Below are 5,629 nucleotides of genomic sequence, written 5' to 3'. Positions count from 1 at the left end.
TATATACAGTTAGATTGTAAACTGAGCAGGGTCCTCTCTTTCTCCTGTGTCACTGTCTGTATCTGTCTGCCATTTGCAACCCCTATTTATTGTACAGCGTGGCGTAATATAATACAATACATTGTAGCAGTTGATCTGATTTTTAGTATTCAGGTCATAATAAAACAAGAAGAATAAATATGAGGATAATAGCAGGGTTAGTTTAATAGCTTTAATAACCACAGGGAGCAGCAAGGAAAGCCTGGGGCAGAAGAATCCCCTGTATTTGCAGTGGATGCTGTGCTGATCAGATCTGTGTGTAGTGGGGGCTAGTGATTATTACTGCTCCCCTCCCACACCTTTCCTGTGTCTCCCTGTTGTGTTCCCTATTCCGTCATTCACTTTTCTTCCCTCCACCCAGTGACATTGCTTCACAGTCCTGCTCCAAACGCTTAAAAATGCCCCCATTGTTTTTAATGGAAGCTCTCATAAAAAGCTTAAAAACGCTTGTAAAGCCTCCATTCAATTCAATGAGAGCTCTTTCCAACCTTTTTTGTTTGCATTTACCCTGCGTTTTATACATTTTTAAAATGTTGCAAGGAGCGTTATCTATAAAGCTCAAAAACTTGCCTGAAGGAAACGTCCTGGATTTTGTATTGGTCTATACTGCTCAACTACAGAATAATCTATAGAGAAGTTTGGGGCTCAGCTGTGTAGCTAGCATATCCTTATTTTCAAAACAGGCAAACCATAATTACAAATTACTAGATGAAGTAAAACCCTTTACATATAAGTATTTTAGGTCTTTTCAGTGTTTCTGTATCATCTGAAATTAACATTATTATTATTATTATTATTATTAAACTGTATTTCTATAGCGCCAACATATTATGCAGCTCTGTACAATAAAAAGGGGTTGCAAATGACATACAGATATAAACAGTGGCACAGGAGGAGGAGAGGTTTTAATAAATGAATATATATATTTAATAATAATCTAGTAATCTAATGTAGTAATATATAGTAATATAAAGAGCTAAAACTAAAAAACGTCTCAGTAAAAACTGAACCATGTAAAAGTTGTGTCTGTGTTTACATTTTGCTTTCTGACTTTATACAACTGTTTATGAAAATCTTACAGTTTACGCATTTAGGAATGTGAACCATATCTTTGTATTCTGTGATACAGGAAAATTGATAATAATAAACTTAGAAAGCCTATGTGTTGCAGTATTTGTTAAGCCCAGTGTTTTACATTGTGAAACCTCACTGAAATACTACAGTTTATTCTTGACATGTGCACGCTGGTACATTCACTTGCTTTTCTGTGGCAGGGCTCCAGAAGGGACAGTAAATTGTGATTCCACTGTCCACAAGCATGCCTGGAATGCTCACACTGCCTGCTGACTCAGAAAAGATTAGAGAGAATGGTGCTGCCAGGTCATGTGTGACCATAGTATTTTGGGGAATTAGATTCTCAGAGTGAGAAAATACAGTGTTAAGTGCTTGTCTTCTAACCGATGCTGTACTTCATATTTGTATGTTTGTATAGCAAGTGTTTAGATGTTTGAAATTCACCAGTGATTTTTGGCTCTCCAAGTTTAGTTGTGTAGAGTTAGAACTTATTTTGAAAAGCAAGTTTTGATCAAGGCAACCTAACCAACATCCAGACAATGTAGAAAAAGATTTACCAGTAGAAAGGGAGAGATTGAATAGTTCGGTTAGGGCAGGGGCCAGGGTGGAGGAATGGGCACGGAGTAGATCAGAAGGGATTGGGTCCAGTGGACATGTAACATGCTTGTTTGAAGTGACCCCAGGAAAATCAGCCAACTTAGGCACCCCCAGGAAGCCTTCACAGAGCTAGCACCCCGATATCTATCCAGACTAGTTATCTGACATATGTAAAATGTCAATGGTTGATAAAGAAAAATCATTCTCCCTCCACTACACATAAAGTTGGGAATAATGAAGCAATTTGTTAGAGCTCTGAACAAGGACGGTGATTGCTATAGATACATTTGTAGATTCTTCCCAGGATTGAGTACTAAAAAATTAAAAGCAGGAACCGACCCCAGATTCGGAAACTGATAAATGATTCAAATTTCACAAGTTACATGACTGATACTAAAGCTTCTGCCTGGCACAGCTATGTCATGGTTGTCATGAACTTCTTGGCGTAAATCACAAAATTTTGAAGCACTGGTACAAAACTTGCTCTTGAACTTTAAAAATGTGGGTGCTTCTATGAGCATAAAGGTACACTATCTCCAAAGCCATTTGCAAAAATTTCCAGTAAACCTTGGCGATTTCAGTGAGAACAAGGGGGTAGGTTCCATCAAGATACAAAGGTGATAGAAGAAAAGGTATCAGGACAGATGGGATAGACACATGATGACAGACTACTGCTGGAGCCTTCAACATGATTGTCCTGATCATCAGCATAAAAGGAAATCATACAAACTGAGTTTTTCAATGACTTCTTTGTGATTAGTCTGTAAACATACTGAATTTAGAATATTTTGACATTAAGTATTTAAAAAAATTAATTTTGTATTCGTAGGCATATCTAGTTTAATTTTGCCTAATTTTCATTTTTCATTAGTTTTCTATGAAGTTATTATTGAGGTTATTATTTCAAAAACTAGAGCCAATCCAGCAAAACCAATCCCATATGTGGAATCTGTGCATCAAACATAACCTAAAATGACTTTAATCTATTTGGCAAGAAAATGTTTGTTGACTAGTGTAATCAGCCTGTAGTTTCTGTTTAGTGATGCTCCTCAATGGTTGTTCTTTATTGTTTCGCTGTCTTAGTTCACTACTTTGTCTATGATTACATTTTCGGTCCCCTATCCTGTAATTCAAGAATTTTTTTTTTTTTAATTTATTCTGGATATACTGTCTGCACTGGATGGAGAAACCTCAGATCTTTGTATGAAACACAGAAGTTTATGGAAAACTAGTCATATTAAATGTGAATCAGGAAGGAACAATATAAGGGCAAGCATCAGAATTTTATTAGTGTCATGTTGTTAGGAACGGAGGGATGAAAATATATTTTTGATATGAAGTTGACGACAGGAAGTGGTTAATGACCGATAAAGTTAACTATAATACACAAAGAGTTTTGAATGATAAACTGCTGGCTATTTTGTGGATAATAATATGTTTGCAATACATTTTGACTTGCTATCGGTGAAAAAAACCTGAGCCTGTTTTCCTTTTTTTATTTTATCTTTCACAAGCATTTTATTGAAGCTTTATAGGGAATACAACCATTATACATAATAACATAAAACGTAAATAACACAAAACTAGCAGTGAAAACCTAGTCTAAGGTTTTGTATTTTTCTAATGCTGTGTTGATCACACATAAGACTGTGAAGAAAATGTAAAGATGATGTAAACACCACAGAAGGATTGATAATATAGCAGTCCACCATGTCCAGTCCACTAAATGGACACTGACGAATACAGAAAGAAAGGTAAAAGTGACTTAGGACTACATACACTCATAAAAATGAGTAATAGGAGAAGGTTAAGATGAGGAGTAAAAGTCCTAGACCAGGTCCTGCAATTTTTTCTTTAATAAGCTGTGGGAGGTACAGACTCCTTTCCATAACCACGCTTAGCATATACAGTAACCTTTGACCATGAAATGTTCTTGGCATGTAATACAATATAGTTTCTCCCAGTTGTACAACTGATCGTCATCTTTGAGTAATACCTCTAGTTGACTTTTTGCAACTATGCTTTATTTTTCCACTTTCCAGATGGTTTGGCAATAACCCCAGAATCTTCTAGGAAGTGGCTTTACTTGCTATTTACTTTATTCTGTATACCCATTTGAAGTAGACAGCTAGAGATACCCACTCATTTTCCAAGGCACCCAGAGGTGTGAAGTGTGCAAGCTGGGGAATTTTTGAAGGATGAGAACATGTAAACATTTCCTGTTTGCATAGCATTTTTTGTAACTTGCTGGTAGCTAAGGCTATTACTAGATAGGCTTGTATGTTTTGATGCATTTGGAATGTTGATATTGGGGAGCTTGTAATCAAATAATAGGCAAAATTCACAAAGCATTTTTGTGATTTCTGGGTATCACACATTTACATACATCACTACTATCCCTAAGGTTTAATTTATAAAATAACATAATATGACTTGGGGTTTGTTTCTTTGGGTATTTTCACATGTTCGTATCATATCAAAAATTATTAATATTATATGTTGATGATAATATGCTTTCTTAGAACTCGTCCTGATAGAAGACATGGCTGTTAGGATGGCCACTTATCCCTTATGCACACTGTGGATGGCCATTCAGAGTTGTATGACAAGCAGAATACAGTTATGTCTACAAAAAAAATTGCAGAAGCCTTTGAGAAACCTGTATGAAAAACCTGATAAATGGTGTGATAAAAAAGAGCTAAAGAAAGGTTTTTTTTTTTTTTTTTTTTTTTTTTTTAAGGCAGTGATGTAAAAAATGATTCCTTGTATGTGACGAGTTGATTATTAGACAGAGATCAACTAGTTGTGACCAAGATATATACAGTTAATCAAGTGACCACGTTACAGGTTAACATGTGGTCAAATAACATCAATAATGTAAGTACTCTTTTTCCCGACACGTTTTGCCATGTAGGCTTCTTCAGGGGACATCACAGAGACTCATTAACTAATTATTGAAGACAGGGAACATAATAATAACATATAGCATGAAAAGCAAGTTTTGAAGTAATAAGCATGACATAATCTTTTTTAAATAAACCTTGACAGATTAAGTTAAATCACAACCATCTATATGTGTCAATTTTGCAATAGACTCCCTATATATAAATATTAGTTGTATGACTTACTTGGTGATGTCTAGGGATGAGCGAGATTGCCTTTGGCATCTCTAGTGCCCGGGGATCGCAGTGGAACTGCGATGACCGTGGGAACTGAGCTGCAGATGAACGCTCAATGGAGAAACTCTATCGAGAGTTCATCTGCAGTTCAACTGCGATCCCTGGGCACTAGAGGGTATTTAACCTCTAGTGCCCCGGGATCGCAGTGGATTCTCAGGGCTGCATTCGTTCATGCAGCCTTGGGAATCCTGTATGCCGTCCCCGGCACTAGAGGTTAAATGGGAACAAGTCTCCTCATTCAAAATCTCTAGTGCTCTCTGATTGGCTAAGGAAGCTTTCCCGTCACTTTTTTTTTAAAAACTTGTTTGGCGAATTTAAACCGGCCGTTCTTGCTTACAATTTGGGTAAGAGAGAACAGCCAAATTTGCTGCAAAATCGAGTTTTAAAAACTTGCTCACTCATCCCTAGTGATGTCTTGATTGTGTAAAATCTTAGCGGGTTACAGAAGTGAAGGTTGTATATGTAGCAAGAATGGTAATGAATGGTAAATAGGGGAGTGATTAAGGTGCTTAACAAAAATTTTAGTATAAAATTTGTAAGTGGAATGAGAGAACTCAATATAGGTCAGAGTGCATATAAAGTGATTCAAAGATGATGTAGAACAACATTATTTAGATTGTCAATCGAACCTAATAAAAGAGGGGGATTTACTGAGATCAAGAATTTGATAGTGAGACAAACTTGATTGTAAAATTGATTGTAAAATTTATATATATAAAATTGTATGTATGTATGTATGT

The sequence above is a fragment of the Pyxicephalus adspersus genome, chromosome 10, assembly GCF_032062135.1.
Source record: "Pyxicephalus adspersus chromosome 10, UCB_Pads_2.0, whole genome shotgun sequence".
NCBI lineage: Eukaryota > Metazoa > Chordata > Amphibia > Anura > Pyxicephalidae > Pyxicephalus > Pyxicephalus adspersus.
This window is presented reverse-complemented; position numbering follows the sequence as displayed.